We start from the raw sequence: 20,217 nt of genomic DNA on the forward strand, positions 1-20,217 counted from the left end.
CGCTTTGAGCCAAATCCAGAATGGACAGTTTGCGCTGCTTTAAACAGGTGATGCTGGTTTCCAGCTCTGAGTGAAACCTGAATTTTTGAGACCATAGAACAAAAGGTTTTATGTTTCACGAAACCATTAAGCCTGCTTTTGAAATTAGAATCGATAAATAACTGGACATGAGTTGCATTTGCAAACATTTAAAATGGAATTTACTTGACGCTTATGGGAAAGATCAAACAGGCACAATGAACTGATGCTTGGAATCAAATAGAAATGTTTGGTTTCTATTTTAAAGTTATGAGAATATTTTACGTTTTATTTGACTGTAAGGTTTCTCCACAACTCCTGAAAGTGTAATTTAAAGGAATGTATCAATTTGGATATTGGTGAATATTCCAATGAAAGGGAGGTATGGATGAGATGAATGGGGTGACAGCTTTCTCTTGTCTTTGCCTATGAACTTTATAATAAAAACTAAATTTGATTATCTGATCACCACATGAGATATTGAGACTGTACAGAGCGAAATAAGCAAAGATCTTGAGACGGAGATCACCTTTGACTTTTGATTTATTGAAAGGATTCTGGAAGAATTACTGACATGTACACCATTATACAGACAGTGGAATACAGGAGGTGAAATTGAGAATTGATTGCTGAAATACACGGCATAATTCCTATAGACCTGATACGCCTTCCACTAATACAAACAAGGATTTGTGGGAGAGGGCAGAGATGCTATCACGCACGACAAAAATAAACTGCCTGAATAGAAAGTCTGGTTAAAAAAAATAGGGACATGGGTAGAGGTGGTGTGGTGATTTGAGATTCCAGCAAAGGATTAAATAAGGAATTGGAACACTGATGTGAGAATGCAGATGTAGTTTGTAACTTGAGAATAAACTAACACATGAGAGTGCATGATGCAGTTGCACATAAAAATGGAACTTGTGCTGCTACATGACAAAAGCAGCACATGAAATGGTTACTATGGCATCAAGAGTAAGAACATATTTCTCAATGTTCCAAGGTACTGACACATTTCATGGAAAAAAGGGGCGTTGTGACCAAATTAAAGTAAAACTTAAATACATATTGGATTGGGAAAAATGAAGGCTGGGCTAGGAACAGGATAAGATGCTCTTTCCGAGAGTCAATGCAGACTCAATGGGCCAAATGAAGTCCATTTGCTCTGTAAGGGATTTAATGGTTCTAGATGTTGTCCCGATTTATTGATTCTGAAAACTTTTCCACCACTGAGGTTTAACTAAAGGGCCCATAGTTGCTGGACATATCTGTATATCGTTTTGTCAACAGCTGGATCACATTAGTGATTTTAATGTCCTCCGGCCCCAATCCCCAATCTAAAGGTGAGATGAAAATTATGGCCCCCGTGCCCCCACAAGTTTGACTCTTATTTCCTTAAGTTTTGTTAGATCAATTTCATCTCACTAATTGGCTGGTAGAATTTAGTGAAAGAAGTAAGGAGGGCCAAAAGGGGTCACGAAAAAGCATTGGCCAGCAGGATTAAGGAAAACCCCAAGGCTTTTTAAACATACATAAAGAGCAAGGGGGGAGCCAGGGAGAGGGTTGGCCCACTCAAGGACAGGGGAGGGAATCTATGCATGGAGCCAGAGGAAATGAGCAAGGTATTCACCAAAGAGAAGGACTTGGTGGATGATGAGTCTGGGAAAGGGTGTGTAGATAGTTTGAGTCATGTTGAGATCAAAAAGGAGGAGATATTGGGGTTCCTGAGAAACATTAAGGTAGACAAGTCCCCAGGGCCTGATGGGATATACCCCAGAATACTGAGAGAGGCAAGGGAGGAAATTGTTGGGGCCTTGAGAGAAATCTTTGTATCCTCATTAGCTACAGGGGAGGTCCCAGAGGATTGGAAAATAGCCAATGTTGTCCCTTTGTTTAAGAAGAATAGCAAGAATAATCCAGATAATTACAGGCTGGTGAGCCTCACATCAGTGGTAGGGAAATCATTGGAGAGGATTCTTCGAGACAGGATTTACTCCCACTTGGAAATTAGTGGACATATTAGTGAGAGGCAACATGGTTTTGTGAAGGGGAGGTTGTGTCTCACTAACTTGATTGAGTTTTTCGAGGAAGTGACGAAGATAGTTGATGAGGGCCGGGTAGTGAATGTTGTCTACATGGACTTCAGTAAGGCCTTTCACAAGGTCCCTCATGGCAGACTGGTGCAAAAGGTGAAGTCGCATGGGATCAGAGCTGAGCTAGCAAGGTGAATACAAAACTGGCTCGGTCATAGAAGACAGAGGATAGCAGTGGAAGGGTGCATTTCTGAATGAAGGGCTGTCACAAGTGGCATCCCCAGGGGTCAGTGGTGGGACCATTGCTGTTTGTAATATATATAAATGATGTGGAGGAAAATATAACTAGTTTGATTAATAAGTTTGCGGATGACACAAAGGTTGGTGGATTTGCGGATAGCGATGAGGACCATCAGAGGATATAGTTCAGTTGGAGAGTTGGGCGGAGAGATGGCAGATGGAGTTTAATCCAGACAAAAGTGAGATAATGCATTTTGGAAGGTCTAATACAGATAGGAAAGTAAGTAGTCTCACAACACCAGGTTAAAGTCAAATAACGCTCCGAAAGCTCGTGCAACCAAATAAACCTGTTGGACTTTATCCTGGTGTTGTGAGACTACTTACTGTGCCTGCCCCAGTCCAAAGCCAGCAACTCCACATCACAGATAGGAAATATACAGTAAATGGCAGAACTCTTCAGAGTATTGATAGGCAGAGGGATCTGGGTGTACAGGTACACAGGTCATTGAAAGTGGCAACGCAGGTGGAGAACGTGATCAAGAAGGCATACGGCAGGCTTGCCTTCATGAGCCAGAGCTTTGAGTTTAAAAATTAGCAAGTCATGTTGCAGCTTTATAGACATTTAGTTAGGCCGCACTTGGAATATAGTGTTCAATTCTGGTCGCCACACTACCAGAAGGATGTGGAGGCTTTGGAGAGGGTACAGAAAAGATTTACCGGCATGTTGCCTGGTATGGAGGGTATTAGCTATGAGGAAAGGTTGGAGAAACTTGGTTTGTTCTCACTAGAACGACAGAGGTTGAGTGGCGACCTGATAGAAGTCTACAAGAATTTGAGGGGGATAGTCAGAAGCTTTTCCCAGGGTGGAAGAATCAATTACTAGTGGGCATAAGTTTAAGGAGTGAGGAGCCAGATTTAAAGGAGATGCACGAGGGCGGGGTGAGGGGGGGGGGCGTGGTTGGTTTAAATCTGATCTAATGCCATTTTGTTTATTTTCGATTTTCCCCCAGGGGTTCACAGTAGGGATTAATTTGACAAGAGAAAGTATCATGTGCTAAGGGGAATAGTTAAGCTCACAGAGGCATGCAGACACATTCTGCTTGGGTCAGCAAGAAGCGAGAAGTGTTCCTGTCTCTTTCTTTGGAGTTGGCTGTTTGAGACCTGACATAAAATAATTCTCTCTCCAGAGGGGATTTAAGGGCTTGAAGACTGGCAGCCCATGTAAGCATGTGTTGTTTTTTTTTGTCAAATTATTCTGGAGAGGAGTAAGCATATAAAGAATGTTGCATAAATTTGCAACTGATGGAGGGCGAATAGCAGTTAAGATTGGAGTCTTGTCATGATGAGGTATTGTGTCTGATAAAATGTAAGCTAATGCATTTTGCTATAGTTAAGCAGTATTGTCAAATAAAGTTTGTTTTGATAAAAACTTCTAGTCGGTGAATAGATTAATGCATGGAGTTAAACACCTTATCTTCATACTAATGCCAAAAGAAAAAATATAGTTGGGGTCTAGTCAGGCTTCATAATATATCTTGGAGTTTTTGATCTTCTCCCTAACACTTCTCCACTGATGCTGACTAACCTGCTTGGTTTTTCCAGTATTTGTACCTTTGAACTGCATATGTTTGACGGGGTTCAGAGCATGTATCCCCACGTTGGAGAAAAGCAGAACTGGCGCCAACTTTTTCATAACAAGGGCTCTCCCATTTAGATGGAGATAAAGAGGAATGTCTTCTCTTTGTGGGCAAATAATTTCTGGAATTCTCTTCCTCACTGAGCACCGACGGCTTGCTGATTGAATATATTCAGGGCTGAGTTGGGTAGAGTTTTGATGTACATGGAGTCAAGGTTTATGCTGGCTTGGACGGGTGCAGGCAAATGGAGTTGAGGTTAAGATCAGGTCAGTTGTGATTTTGCTGGATGGTGCAGCGATTCCAAGTGCCGAATTTTTAAAAAAATGCTCCTATTTCTTTTATTATTTTCTCGAATGACCATGGAATTACCACAAATTCTTTTTCCTGATAGCTTACAATTAATTTTGTGTGCTTAGCTCATGCTGCCAAAACTGTCAAACCTAACATATTAAGAGTTTTAACAACACCAGGTTAAAGTCCAACAGGTTTATTTGGTAGCAAATACCATTAGCTTATTTGCTACCAAATAAACCTGTTGGACTTTAACCTGGTGTTGTTAAAATTCTTACTGTGTTCACCCCAGTCCAACGCTGGCATCTCCACATCAAACCTAACATATTACAAAGGTTCACACCCGCTATAACCCCTTCAGCCAACAACTCCACACTTGATTTCTGCCTAATAGAGTGTTTCCCTTAGAATTGAGGCGGAGATTCCTGTTATTGTTGTCACATTATCATAGTCTGTTTCAAGCTTATAGTCGATATGCTTTGGGGGCTGGGATTTCTGTATAAACCTGCCAGCGGGACTGAGTTGCGGTAAAATGGCAACGACTTTGTTTCTCTTCTCTTCCGTTTGAATGTTATATTAACATATTGATTGCATAAATTAAAATATATTTGACTTCGACTGTGAGACTGAATACTTATGCTGTCTGCGTCTATGGAACTGATGAACTGTTTGTATCTCTATGTCTCTGAGTGATAATGTACGTACTGTGTGTAAGTAGGAGCGGTATGCATTTTTCCTCGTCTCTCAGGTGGAGATGGACGGAAGAACAAAAGGGAAACTCTGATTGGATGGAGGGCAGGAGAGATTCAATGAGAAAAGTGACAAAAATGGTGCATGGCCAGATGGAACGGTAATGGGATTAGTAAAGAAGCAAAATATGAGGGAATGAGTGGCAGGATCCTGAATAGCTGCCGCTCAGAAGCAAATGGAAGAAAGTAAGAGGAGAAAAATAGGAAAACAACGAAATTGTGACAGAGAATATAATGTGAGTTAATTTGCCATGTTCAGGTCACTTTTATAAGGTGCACGTTTCCTGTCGGATTAATTAATGAATTCTGGCTCAGTTGTTATCACTCAATCGAATATGGCCGGTTCTAACGTATCTTGTTTCCGCAAACTATCCTGGATTTCAGCTGCCAACTCACTAATTTTACAGACATTTCCATTCAAACAAAGAACAAAGAACAAAGAACAATACAGCACAGGAACAGGCCCTTCGGCCCTCCAAGCCCGCGCCGCTCCCCGGTCCAGGATTGAATCCTGAATCCAGGATCCTCGCCCAATTTTCCAGCCTATCTACATACCAATATCCTATCCACCGAGCTGTCCCTCACAGTTACGATGCTTTGTTCATTACAACCTATTAACTTACCCCCCACCCCCCCATTCCAGACCATGTGATCTCCAGGCTGAGGCGAAAACCCAGAGTGAAAAACCCCAGGGCCAATATGGGGAAAAAAAATCTGGGAAATTCCTCTCCGACCCCCTGAGGCGATCGAAACGAGTCCAGGAGATCACAATGGCCCCGATCGGAAAATGCTTCCCAACCCTAGTCATTTCCACTTCCACGAACACCATATGAATTCCCTGCCCCCGAGACAGGTTCCCAACTATCCGCAGTCTCACTCTGTACTGGCACCAGCAAGATGATCATAGAATGAAGCCTTGAAACGAGAAACCAGGAACAATTAGCCCGCGCCGCTCCCTGGTCCAAACTAGACCACTCTTTTGTATCCCTCCATTCCCACTCCGTTCATATAGCTGTCTAGATAAGTCTCAAACGTTCCCAGTGTGTCCGCCTCCACCACCTTGCCCGGCAACACATTCCAGGCCCCCACGACCCTCTGTGTGAAATATGTCCTTCTGATATCTGTGTTAAACCTCCCCCCCTTCACCTTGAACCTATGACCCCTCGTGAACGTCACCACCGACCCGGGGAAAAGCTTCCCACCGTTCACCCTATCTATGCCTTTCATAATTTTATACACCTCTATTAAGTCTCCCCTCATCCTCCGTCTTTCCAAGGAGAACAACCCCAGTTTCCCCAATCTCTCCTCATAACCAAGCCCCTCCATACCAGGCAACATCCTGGTAAACCTCCTCTGTACTCTCTCCAAAGCCTCCACGTCCTTCTGGTAGTGTGGCGACCAGAACTGGACGCAGTATTCCAAATGCGGCCGAACCAATGTTCTATACATCTGCAACATCAGACCCCAACTTTTATACTCTATGCCCCGTCCTATAAAGGCAAGCATGCCATATGCCTTCTTCACCACCTTCTCCACCTGTGACGTCACCTTCAAAGATCTGTGGACTTGCACACCCAGGTCCCTCTGCGTCTCTACACCCTTTATGGTTCTTCCATTTATCGTGTAGCTCCTCCCTACATTATTCCCACCAAAATGCATCACTTCGCATTTATCAGGATTGAACTCCATCTGCCATTTTCTTGCCCAAACTTCCAGCCTATCTATATCCTTCTGTAGCCTCTGACAATGTTCCTCACTATCTGCAAGTCCTGCCAGTTTTGTGTCGTCCGCAAACTTACTGATCACCCCAGTTACTCCTTCTTCCAGATCATTTATATAAATCACAAACAGCAGAGGTCCCAATACAGAGCCCTGCGGTACACCACTAGTCACAGGCCTCCAGCCGGAAAAAGACCCTTCCACTACCACCCTCTGTCTTCTATGACCAAGCCAGTTCTCCACCCATCTAGCCACCTCCCCCTTTATCCCATGGGATCCAACCTTTTTCACTAGCCTACCATGAGGGACTTTGTCAAATGCTTTACTAAAGTCCATATAGACAACATCCACGGCCCTTCCTTCGTCAACCATTTTGGTCACTTCTTCAAAAAACACCACCAGGTTCGTGAGGCATGACCTCCCTCTCACAAAACCATGTTGACTATCGTTAATGAGTTTATTCCTTTCTAAATGCGCATACATCCTATCTTTAAGAATCTTCTCCAACAACTTCCCCACCACGGACGTCAAGCTCACCGGCCTATAATTACCCGGGTTATCCTTCCTACCCTTCTTAAATAACGGGACCACATTGGCTATCCTCCAATCCTCTGGGACCTCACCTGTGTCCAGTGACGAGACAAAGATTTGCGTCAGAGGCCCAACGATTTCACCTCTCGTCTCCCTGAGCAGCCTTGGATAGATTCCATCAGGCCCTGGGGATTTGTCAGTCTTTATATTCTCTAACAAACCTAACACTTCCTCCTTTGTAATGGAGATTTTCTCCAACGGTTCAACACTCCCCTCCGAGACACTCCCAGTCAACACATCCCTCTCCTTAGTGAATACCGACGCAAAGTATTCATTTAGGATCTCCCCTACCTCTTTGGGCTCCAAGCATAAGTCCCCACTTTTGTCCCTGAGAGGTCCGATTTTTTCAACCCAGTTTGGGTGAAAGCCAGTTTCTGTGTTTCTGTGACACACACGGAAATGTTGCCTTGTTGTTGGGGTGAAGGGCCCTTTCTCTCAGGGACTCTCATATACCGGGATCTGTGAATGAAAACCGTTGTTCCCGACTCTGCCTGTCACTGACTGTCTCCTACACGTCAAGCACTTCCCAATTCTGAACTCCATTTCCTGTTGTGGGCGTTCTCTTCAACTATGAACAATACTTCCCACTGTCGGCGAATTGAATTCCCACATCATAGCAAGATTCTCCATGGTGAAGAACCCCAGCCTCTCCAATCTATCTTAATGAATAAAGTTCCTCGTCAACCGACCCAATCAGTTCAATCTTTTCTGCACCCTTTCTAATAACTTCCTATTCCTCCCAAAGTGTGACACACAGAACCGTGATCAATACCGCATCTGCGACCAAAAAGGTTTAATACCGTGCTTTAGAACTCTGTCTCGACAGTGTATTCGATTTGCAAACGTGATGCATAGTGGAAAATGTGTTATTATTTAGTGACTGGAGAGGTACGGATATCTTTCTGAGTAAGAGTTAAGCAATGGGACATGTGTTCTTGATCATTGAGTGGAGAAATAAAATACCTCGGCTTGAATCTTGTTATTACAATGTCAGTTATGATCTATCTCTACCTAATAGCTGACGCGGACTTCAAGAACTTCAAACTATCTCTTCTGTCCAACACAAGCTAAATCATTATTGCGTTCTATGTTTCAGAGGATTATTGTCGCAGATTTTAAAAAAGCAGAAACCAACAGGAAAAGATGGCGTACCAAAATCGAGATAAATGCTCCAGTGCGGGCCTTAAAGTAGCGGTGGTGGTGTAATGTTGAGCATGGCTGCTTTCCAAGCAGTTGACCTGGGTTCGATTCCCAGCCATCGCAGCCTTTAGTTTCTTAAATAAGACAATTGGAATGTGGCCAACTGAAGCAGTTACCGAACATCTTGCCTACAAAATGTAATTGAAATAGATTTTAGCTCCTTTTATCTCCCGTTTAAAATGTAAGTCAAGTGTGCCCCATATTGCTATCGCTACGATTTTGTCTGAACTGTAGTGTTGAATTGGAATGGGATTACTGAAGAAGTGCTGGAAGAACACAGCAGATCAGACAGCATCTGTGGCGAGAGAAACGCAGTTAATGTTTCGAGTCCAATATGACGTCTCCAGAGTGAAAGAGCTGTCGAAGTGTGATGGAAACAAAAGCAGAAAATGCTGAAGAAACTCAACAGGTCTGATAGTATCTGTGGAGAGAGAAGGGTCAACCAGATCGAAACGTTGGCTCTATACTCTCTCCACAGAAGCTGTCAGACCGGCTGAGTTTTTCCAGCATTTTCCGTTTTTGTTTCAGATTCCAGCATCCGCAGTATTTTACCTTTATGAAAATGGGATGGTTCTGATGCTGTTGATCTCTTTTTAGGTAAGGCAGGAGCGATGGCCGCCCACAGACATCGTCCCATCCCCACATCAGAACTGTCCCCCTTTCTCCCAGACGAACACAACCCTCTGCATCCCCCCCCCCCCCTCCTCCACACCGATTGCACGCAGAGTGGCAGATCTTCCTACAATTAGCTTTTTAAAATTCATTGTGGATGTGGATAGTTGCTGGCATTTATTGCCCATCCCCAACTGCTCTTTTTTTTAGAGGACATTTGAGAGCCAACCACATTGCTGAAAGCCTAGATCAGGCAAAGAAGGGCAATATAGAACCAAATGGATGTTTACAACAATTGATTTATGGTCACTGTTGTGGGAAAAATCCACTAGTAGTCAGACTTCGAGATTCAGAAAATACGATTTATTTAACGGAGCTCCGGGAGATAAGGCACAAGTTCGTAGAATACCTTTTCTCACCAGAATGTCGGGAGCGGTCCATTTTTATACCCTTTACACAATGGGTAAACCGGTGATTGGAACATTATCACATCGTTTAAGCAGGTACAAACAGACATAGACATTTAACATAGTATTGTTCTTATGAATGGGTACATTTCCTCATGTCTGTATCTATCAATGGTTAGTTTCGGCTCATTCAGGTGTTAATTGGTTTCCTCGCATTCATATTTTCCCGCTCTCCCCAAGGCTAATCTATCCTCTTTGTTTCGGGTTTTCCTTACCTTAAAAGATAAGATAAGGAAAACCCTTGGCTTGGCTTCCTGAGGTGTTTGTTTGCTATGAGTCACTGTCTGTGATTTGGAAATGGCTTGTCTGTTAGGTTTTGATTTAAAGTGATTTCTGATAAGTGGGAGCCGGTGTCTGCTTTTTGGCTTCTTTCCCAGTTAACTCTTTATGTGCCAAGCAGCCATTTTAAAGTGTGTTCTCCTTGTATTTTCCCCTTTACAGTCACCATTCAATTCCACCATTCTACTGCATTCAAATTTCACCACCTGCCCTGGTGGGATTCGAACCCGGGTGCCCAGAAGTATGATCTGAGTTGCGGGATTGCTAGTCTACTCACAATACCACTACACCACTGCCTACCCTAGCTGTTCCTACTCAACTTTGTCCCGATGCTGCCTTACTCTATTAAAATCGTCCCATTCCCAATTCAGAAAGTTTATTTCCGGTGTAGAATCTGGGTTTAAACACAAAAAGGGGGAGCAGAGCGTGAGAGTGGCAGACAGAGGAGAGAGAGGTTCCTGATCTCCCAGTTCCACCTCCAACTGACTCCAGCCACCAATTTTAAGCCGTTTATGGACAATAAAACACAACACATCTCTCTACAAATCCTCACAGATCTGGGCATCATATTCAAGGATTTCCAAATACCGACATCTCTCAAATAAATTCCCAATGTAATTAATTAACAATCAGTAATATTCCCGCCATGGTACAATCCCTTCTACAACAAGTTAACCCTTTTCATTTCGTTCCCAGCCGTTTTTGGAGCTCCCCATACATTCCCTCAAAGTTCAGCAGTTTACACCATATTTCGGTTGATTTTGGAGAATCTCATGTGTTGGAGTTCGAGTGTTTTTTTTTCCCTACGAGGCTTCTCCTAGAGTTCTACTGTCTCACGAAGACTCACGCCCTGAATCTGACAGCGGGGCAGGGATCTCTTTATTCTGGGATCAGCTCTTTTTCTGAGAGAGCTGGGCGGTCTGAGCAGAGCCGCTGGTTTCAGGTGTTAACAAGTTGTCCTTGATATTTGACTTCCTTTTGGCCGCTGATTTCTTTGGCTTTGGTGATTTGGGTGTGGACTGGACCTTCGATTTTCCTATCTTCCTGATCACTTTCGCCTTTCCGCCTGTGGCTTTCTTGGGGATTTTTAGCTCCTTCGCAGGAGGCTTTTTCTGAAGCGCTGGAGATTTTGCCGTCACTTCCCGCATTGGTCCCGTCGCTGCGATTGATTTCTTGGCTGTTGGAACCTTTGTTCCGAGTTTCTTGGCCCGGAGTTTCCTGGCTGCGAGTTTCTTGGCTGTGGGTTTCTTTGTAGTGAGCTTGTTGGTTGTTTTGTTCTTTCCTGGGAACGTCTTGGCTGCTGTTTTCTTTACCTTTTTTCGCCGCGGTTCCTTCTTGGCGATTTGGAAGGAGTCGGAGGTGCCCAGTCTCTTTGTCTGCACCCGGCGACAACATCTCTTCACTTTCTTCTTGATAGTTAACTTAATCTGTGAGTGCAGCTTCTCCACATCGAGGCCGCTGTCACCCACATTTTTCTGTCTGGCGGACAGGGACATTTTCTTTCCATCACCGCAACTCGGCAACATCTTGAGGATCAGCTCCCTCAACTTGGGAGCGGCTGTCTTGGGCCGGGAGGCGACCTGTTCCTTCCCGAAAGCATTGATTTGCAGGGTGGCGGCCTGCAGAGCCGTTTCAGTGGCTGCAGCATCAGTCATATCCGGGGAAATGAGACTGAATCAGAACTGGCTCAGAAATGAAACCAGTGTTAGCGGCACAGAGAAACCTAAAGGCAGCGAGCGGACGGGGTGGATACAAGCTGCTGTCAGCTTCCGCTTCCTGCTGATTCTGTTTCTTTCTGCTGTTATACTCTACCATACCATTGACAATTGGACAGTCCAGCGACTCAGACTAGACCCTCCCTCTCTTAGATACCAACATTATTGCTGTTTACAAGGTCTCGGTCGAAGTAAGGGCTTGAACGTAACTTTGCAACCTATAGATGTAACATTCAAACTTACAGAATACTGAAAGGCCTGGATAGAGTGGACGTGGGAAGATTTTTCCATTAGTAGGCGAGACTAAGATCCGAGGGCTCAGAATAAAGGGACGATCCTTTTGAATCGAGATGAGGAGGAATTTCTTCAGCCAAATGGTGGTGAATCTACAGAATTCGTTGCCACAGAAGGCAGTGGAAGCCAAGTCATTAAGTGTGTTTAAGATAGAGATAGATAGGTTATTGATTGATAAGGAAATCAAAAGTTGCAGGGTAAAGGCGGGAGAATGGGGTTGAGAAATTTATCAACCATAATTGAATGATGGAGCGGACATGATGTGTCTCACTTCAAGACCAATAGTTTGCTCAGTAGTTTTTCCCTAGTAATGATGATAGTTCTAAGTTCCTCCCTTTCTATAATCTTAGATTTCACAGCAGCAGACATGGGACCATTCCAATAGTAACAGAAATTGCAGGTGCAAAATATGGATTTACTGTCTAAGCATTCCTCACTACTTACCCCCAATCTCATCTTCCAAGGGGCAGGCATCACTTTAGTTGCTCTCTTCCTCTTTATATAATTATGGAAGCCTTTGCTGTCAGATTTTATATTTTCTGGATTTTTTCCTTAATTTACCATTTATCTATTTATTATCATTTAGTGATCCCTCACCATCCTTAAAAACTTCTCAATCTTACACAGTGCCACTGGTCTTGGCAATACGGTCTTGAAGGTATCCTTAACTTCCTTGCTTAGCCATGGAAATACATCCATATTGCGTAAAGGTTCATCACTACCATATACCAGACTGTTCACTATCCATTGCCCTGTAAACCAGTCCAAGACACAATTTTAAATTAATGGATGGTATAGAAATGAATGTTATTGTTTCTCTCAGTAAAAAGATGAGTGTGGATCAGGAAAACAAATCCAAGTTTTTCACTTTCCATTTAAAACAAAACTAACGTGTTGTTGGTCATGTCTACAATCTCATTTCCTAGCCAAAACATAAGGATATTGAGAACCAGAAAAGGAACTTGAAAAAATACACTCTCAAATATCATAACCCATTCCTACCATCTCAAGAGTCCCAGCAGGGATATTCCTCATTCATTAAAAGCAATGCATGGACTGATCACTGTAGTCTATCCATTAAGTTTCTAAAATACTAACATAGAATATTATTTAGCTTCTCTGCACAGCAATTCATTCTCAAGTTAGGTCATCCATTGATGCAAAAGTAAATCTGTTTTCAAATTCTTACAAAACTTATAAACTATTAAGTACTTAGTTTTGAACCAACGTGGCACAATTAACACAACAGACAGATGCATTCGTCAGTTACTGGATTCCCTTTTCTCTTTCTGAAATACAGAGCTTAATCTAAACTCAACAATGAAGCAAAGATACAATTTGGACCACACATTCCATGACACCTACTAACACGATGTTAAAAAACGCTTGCAAAATCTTACTAAATAACGAGACAGAAAGATTGAAAATAGCATAAAACCTCTGTAAACTACAATATGATTGCAGATTACAGACTTGGCTATGTAACCTTTACATGAAGACTCATCTATTTTTTAAAAATCTGTGAAAAATGTACAGGATTAACTGCATCTACCGATGTTGAGTTTGAACGACCTAAACGCTTGTATACTTAGTAAAATCTAAAATAAATAAAATTAAAAGCACCTAGATTCCAAAGTTACACTGATGTAAGTTTTTTTCCCCTTTAACCTCTATTTTACTATTGTCTGGTCTCCACATTCTTTCATTAATAATGGTGAACAACTACACCCAACCACTCACCGAGACACATGTTTATATAGTGTGGAGAATAACCATTGTCAGCATTAGCAAATCTTAGATTTCAATAACAAAAAAGACTGATGCATGCAGCTTTCTCCCACTTTTACCGCCCACCCCTGACCAAATTACTGAAACTTGTGTGAACAGTTTCTTCACCATTCATTGCAATGGTTTTTAATGATCATAACTTTCCAAATAATTTAGATCGTATCAGTACAGAATCATGATAAATACTGAATAATAACTGATACCTTTTGTTTAAATAGCATCTGGTGCCAAGAATGTTACTTCATACAGCAATTAAAAAGTGCATGCAAGTGTCAAATTCAAAAGCAATTTTGTAACAGCCTGTTCAGAATACAGAAGTCTTTCTTCCCTCTTAGCCATGGCAGTCTCCCCCAACCCTCCCACCAATACTGTTGTTCCTCTTTGGAATATGTTTCAGTTGGGAGGACATGAATATATCCTTAAATATTTGCCACTGTTTATCAACTGTCCTACCTGGTAATATTGCTGCCCAGTCCACTAGGGCCCAATCTGTCCTCATGCCTATGTAATCTCCTTTGTTTAACTCCAGAATGCTAGTGTGGGACTCTGGTTTCTTTGCCCTCAAGCTGAATTTGAAATTCCAGCATGTTATGATCAATCTTTCCGAGAGCATCCTTAACTATGTGATGGTTTATTAGCCCTATCTCATTACATAATACCAAATTTAAAATAGCCTGATCCCTGACTGGTTAGAACAGTACAGTACAGCACAGAACAGGCCTTTCGGCCCACGATGTTGTGCCGAGCTTTATCTGAAACCAAGATCAAGCTATCCCACTCCCCCTCATCCTGGTGTGCTCCATGTGCCTATCCAATATCCGCTTAAATGTTCCTAAAGTGTCTGACTCCACTATCACTGCAGGCAGTCCATTCCACACTCCAACCACTCTGCACGGAAAGAACCTACCTCTGATATCCTTCCTATATCTCCCACCATGAACCCTATAGTTATGCCCCCTTGTAATAGCTCCATCTACCCGAGGAAATAGTCTTTGAACGTTCACTCTACCTATTCCCTTCATCATTTTATAAACCTCTATTAAGTCTCCCCTCAGCCTCCTCTGCTCCAGCGAGAACAGCCCTAGCTCCCTCAACCTTTCCTCACAAGACTGACCCTCCAAACCAGGCAGCATCCTGGTAAATCTCCTCTGCACTCTTTCCAGCACTTCCACATCCTTCTTATAGTGAGGTGACCAGAACTGCACACAATATTCCAAATGTGGTCTCACCAAGGTCCTGTACAGTTGCAGCATAACCCCACGGCTCTTAAACTCCAACCCCCTGTTAACAAAAGCTAACACACTATAGGCCTTCTTCACAGCTCTATCGACTTGAGTGGCAACCTTTAGAGATCTGTGGATATAGACCCCAAGATCTCTCTGTTCCTCCACAGTGTTCGGAACCCTACCTTTGACCCTGTAATCCACATTTAAATTAGTCCTACCAAAATGAATCACCTCACATTTATCAGGGTTAAACTCCCTTTGCCATTTTTCAGCCCAGCTTTGCATCCTATCTATGTCTCTTTGCAGCCTACAACAGCCCTCCACCTCATCCACTACTCTACCAATCTTGGTGTCATCAGCAAATTTACTGATCCACCCTTCAGCCCCTCCTCTAAGTCCACAACTAATGCTCAAAAAACACCATATCATATATTCAAATTCTCCCCTTTGAGGCAACCCATGGCAATTTGATTATTCCAGCCAACGTGCAGATTAAAATCACCCATGATTATTGCTGTAACTTTCTTTCAAGCATCGGTATTTCTAAGTTTATTATGCCTTCCACTTTGGAACTACTGTTTGGACACCTATAGACTACACCCACCAAGGACTTGTTTCCCTTTCTATTTTTTTCTTTCTACACTGAATGATTCTACATCTTGTTCTCCAGTTCCTTTATCACTTCTCACTGCAGCACTGATATCTTAGCTAACAATGCTATATCACCTCCTTTTCCTTCCTGCATATCCATCCAAGTAGTGAGTACCCTTGAACATTCAGTTCTCAAACGTGGTTTCCCTGTAAACACATCACAGTCATCACCACCGAATCATACACATTTGTCTCTATTTGCACGACTAATACAATCATTAATTTCATTCCGAATGTTTCGTGCATTCAGATATAAAACCTTTAAGTTTGTTTGATTATCTCAAAAAAAGTCGGAATTGAGTTTCCAACTGCCCTCATTTATTCTTCTAGCTAGTCCCACCTTGGAAGAAGTAACAAGACAAGGGAACACTTGGTGAATTACAGGATACTAAGAAGCTCAGAGCAACAGACATATCTTGGCGTACTTATCCACAGACCCCTGAAGGCAGCATAGCAGGGGAATAGTGTAGTTCAGATGGCATGCGGGGCACTTTGTTTTATCAGTCGTGGCATAGAGTATAAGAACAAGGAGGTAATGTACAGAACATTGGTTAGAGCTGGAGTACTCTTTGCAACTCTGGTCACCTCACTATAGGAAGAATGTGATTGCACTAAATGGGGGACAGATGAGATTTACCAGGATGTTGCCTGGGATGGAGCATTTGAGCTATAATGAGAGATGGGATAGTCTTGGATTGTTTTCATCAGAGCAGAGAAGGCGGCGGGGGATGGGGGGGGCGGGGGGTAGTGATTGAGGTGTATACGATTATGGAGGGTATGGGCACGGTGAATTGGAAACAGCTGTTCCCTTTGGTTGAGGGGTTAATCACGAGGGGCCGTAGTTTTAGGGTAAAGATCGAGAGATTAAGACGGCATCTGAGAAAATATTTTTTCCCTCAGAAGGTGGTGGGAGTCTGGAATGCGATGCCTGGGAAATTCGTGGAAACCGGAGAACTTGCAACCTTTAAAAAGCATTTGGATGAGCACATGAAACATCCTAACATTCAAGGATATAGGACAAATACTGGAAAATGGGATTAGCAGTTGTTGTTGCTGCAGACTCGATGGGCGGAAGGGCCTCTTCTGTGCTGTATGATGCTATGACTATGGGACCTTATTTCTACTTTCTTTAGATCTGAAAGATTTTAAAACTTCTCCATTAATATGTAAACCAGTAAATTTACCAGCTATGTATGTCAGATTTAAGAAAAAAAAGGGTTAATTCTCCTAAAGATTCCTTATCTTGCACATTAACCTTAACTCCTAAGAACTCAGAGCAAAATGGTACTGGGTTCAAATCAATAACATCGATTTGATTGACTGCAACAAAATTGCCAAGGGAAAATATTAAAACCCCTACACAAAAATATGGGAAATAATCGCCGTTGAATGAAGGTAACATTATTAGTGTTTCATTTTATCATTTCTGTTCCTCTGTAAAGACTGTTTCTCACATTCTGATCTTTTCCATATCACAAGGACTGTATCTAGTCTCACAGGACTGAGGACAGTTCATGTTATAATAAGCATTTCTCAAGTTCTGAGTCAGAGTCGGAGTTGATTCAGTTTCTCTCTCCAAGATGATGTCCTGTCTGCTAAATTTTTCCAGCATTTTATGTTTTAACTTGAGACCTCCAGCATCCGCAGTTATTTGCTTTTATGTAACAGTCCTGAGCCCATTCCTTGTCTACACCAGTCATGCACCCAAATTGTTAATCCAGATAACGTTGGGATTTGGGTTCTCCGCACAATTGTTTATTTAAAAAAAAAATTATTTCATCACACACGGATTTTTTTTTGCTGTCCCAAAATGATTTAACTGATCAATAGCAGAACCAACAGTTCAGACTGAACACTCCTCTCTGTTCATGAAACAGTTAACATATTCACACAGGTTCTTCCAAACAAATCCGCCGCTGGTTGCCTGGCTACGGACGATTTACGACCGAGTCACAGCAACAAAGCAGTAAGCCTTGTCTCCTTTCATTAAAACATCTAATTATTTTGAATTCAGCAATGTCAGTTACACTCAGTGAGGAATGGATGTGAATTAGCTGTGATAATATAATGGGTGTTATTACTGGACAATAGTTCTTGTTAATGGAGATGTTAATGTCAATGTGACTGGAATATACAACGGAAAGAAACGAACCTGAGGAATGTTTTAGATGGAAACCGGGTTCAAACTGTAAGCAACTTTCTCACAGAGAGGAAAGGCAATGTATTATTAATCTTTATTTCATAGCTAACTGCACAAAACACCAAAGTCTAGAGGGAATGGCAATAGTCTTTTTATAAATGTAATTATTCAATTTACCAGCAGGTATGAGGCCATATTACTAATCTTCAGATAATAACTAACTGCCCAGACTTTCGATCGCATTCCTTAGCTTTATATAACTAAGTGTTCAGATTACTAACAGGTAGGATGCAGTATCACCAATCTCTCTATAATAACCAACTGCTCACAGTAACAGGAAAAGGGCCACGAAAACTTTCTCCAATGTGTCTGAATTTCGCTGGCAAAGGAGATTAAGGAACATTAATAATTGACAGGCGAATCTGCGGTAAAACCGGTTCAATGTGACTGGGCAGAAATGATTGTGTTCAGATATAAGACAAGTGAAGGTTTGAGTTGAAATCCATCCTGAGAGCTGGAATCAGATTTCACACAGAGGACAGAGCTCAGAATCTTAGAATTAGAATCAGAAGGAAATCGGTGACTTGCACAAATAAACCAAAAACTTCGACCCGAGTGCGATGAAAGAACGAGGATATACACAAAATCTACACGGAAAGAGAGGCAGAACATCGCCATGGAATCCATGGAAAACCTCATTTGTGTTTTGTTATGCATTTCATCCTGCTCCTCTCTAAAGACTATTTCTCATAGCCTGATAGGCTCTACAGCGTTGGGGTTGTAAGTGGTTTGAAAGCGAGAGGAAGCCGTGACGCGGTACAGTCCATTTTACACTGGGAATTTCAGTGTTAAATATACTCCTGGTCACTCAGGCACGTTTATGATTGAGTTCACTCTGGACCCGAGATCTTCTTTGATTTTGCAATTCAGAGACAAACCCGAACTTTTTGTCTTTTCCATCATTTCGGATTTTTACTATAGCCGCAATCTTTTCACTGACTGCACTGCTTAGTGTCCCATGTATTTTGATTTTACTAATCAGTGGCTGAACCGGGCCTAGCACAAATTTCAGATCAGTAAAGGGTTAGCATATTCGATTTTTGCTCTGTTCCAAGGATTTGGAAATGAAATGTCTGGATATTTGAGGCCAGACTGAAGGTGATTGAGCCACAGCGTCACAGCAACTGCGGAGATGAAACTTGTCTACTATCACTGTTAAGAATTAATAAGCATTTCTCGCTGTATTGTCAGTTAAATTTAGATAAGAAACGATTTGAATTGGGTGTAAGAACTGGGTGGAAGGTGGAGCAGGGTTTTTTCCTCAAACAAGTTCATGTTAATAAGGAGGAGCGTCGTCAAACTGACAGGAAGCCAACAGAGGAAATTTTCTTTTTAGTGAATATAGTTAGTGAAAATAACTGGAGGAATGTTTCAGATGAAAAGCGGTTGAGGCTTGAATTCACCTTTCACAGTGATATGAGGATTCTGAAACTGATGGTGACAAAAGAAAATGACAGTTCCAATTGTCGTCATATATAGGGTTCCCATCACTAACGTCTATTTATTCGTGTAGTTTCCAGTACATCGACTGTCAATTCAATTTTGCGTTTCTACCTTTTGTCACCTTTCAATAACTGATTGGAAAAGCAATCGGACATCGAGACACCCCTCTGGTCAGCTCTTGTTACCTTATGTCCGCCGTCCCGTAAGTGACCACAGCAGCAAGCGGAGGGGCGGAAACATTGAGATCTCAGTTATAGTGTTAGGCAGGCATCACTTTTACATCTCTTGTATTTGTTCATCCGTCACAAATAGCGTTTAACAGCAAAAACAGGGGGTGGACATTTAGATCAGTAAATCGAAAGTCATCTTCTCTGTTGAAAATGTATTCTTGTCAGTTTGAAAACCATGTGGAGGTGACATTCCGGTTCCTTTGTTTAAACACGCTACTCGAGCTACGCCAGTAAATCCATGGACTAAACGTATTTTGAAACAGTAATTGATGCAATGTTCCCTGCACATAAGTAGATGATTGTGCTACGTAATGTTGCACAAGTTATTATTCAGCTAAAACAAGTAAGTAAGAAGAAAATGGAATGTTATCGTTTATTATGAGAGCAATCAAACATGTAATGGTGCTATGTTTCAGTTATACGGGACATGGGTGAGAGGCCATGGTCGGAATTTTTTGACCGTTCACACCAGCCAGGATTCCCATCTGGAAAATGAACAGAGACTTGGCGTGTTGCCATCTTCTCTGCAATGGGAGCATGGCGTGAACGGGCTGTAAGATCCCTTCCACATTGCAAGAAAATGTATGCAGTATTCATAAAATCCCTACAGCGCAGACAAGGGCATTGCAAAGTAGTAAACTATCAAAATATTTAAATATGCAAAACGTGTTGAAGGATTGCTTCGTTACTAAATTGTCACCTCACTCCATATAACCCTGTAGAATATTATCTATACCAGGGGTAACGTTTGCTGTCCTCGATTCAGTGAACATTACCAATGATTTCTTCTGGTGTTGAGCCTCAGTTGATGAGAGCTCCACTGCATGTCATTCA

The 20,217-nt window shown here is 42.2% G+C and overlaps 1 long non-coding RNA gene and 1 other non-coding gene across 2 annotated transcripts in view; one reads left to right on the forward strand and one right to left on the reverse strand.

The window, feature by feature from the left end:
• Positions 1-20,217, reverse strand: part of LOC144505282 (uncharacterized) — a 445,368-nt gene that overhangs the window by 273,020 nt on the left and 152,131 nt on the right. The gene's annotated exons all lie outside the window — the stretch shown is intronic.
• trnag-ucc (transfer RNA glycine (anticodon UCC)) lies at positions 8,470-8,541 on the forward strand. The gene has a single exon. It is a non-coding gene; the product is annotated as a tRNA-Gly (tRNA).

Source organism: Mustelus asterias, chromosome 16, assembly GCF_964213995.1.
Source record: "Mustelus asterias chromosome 16, sMusAst1.hap1.1, whole genome shotgun sequence".
NCBI classification, from domain to species: Eukaryota; Metazoa; Chordata; class Chondrichthyes; order Carcharhiniformes; family Triakidae; genus Mustelus; species Mustelus asterias.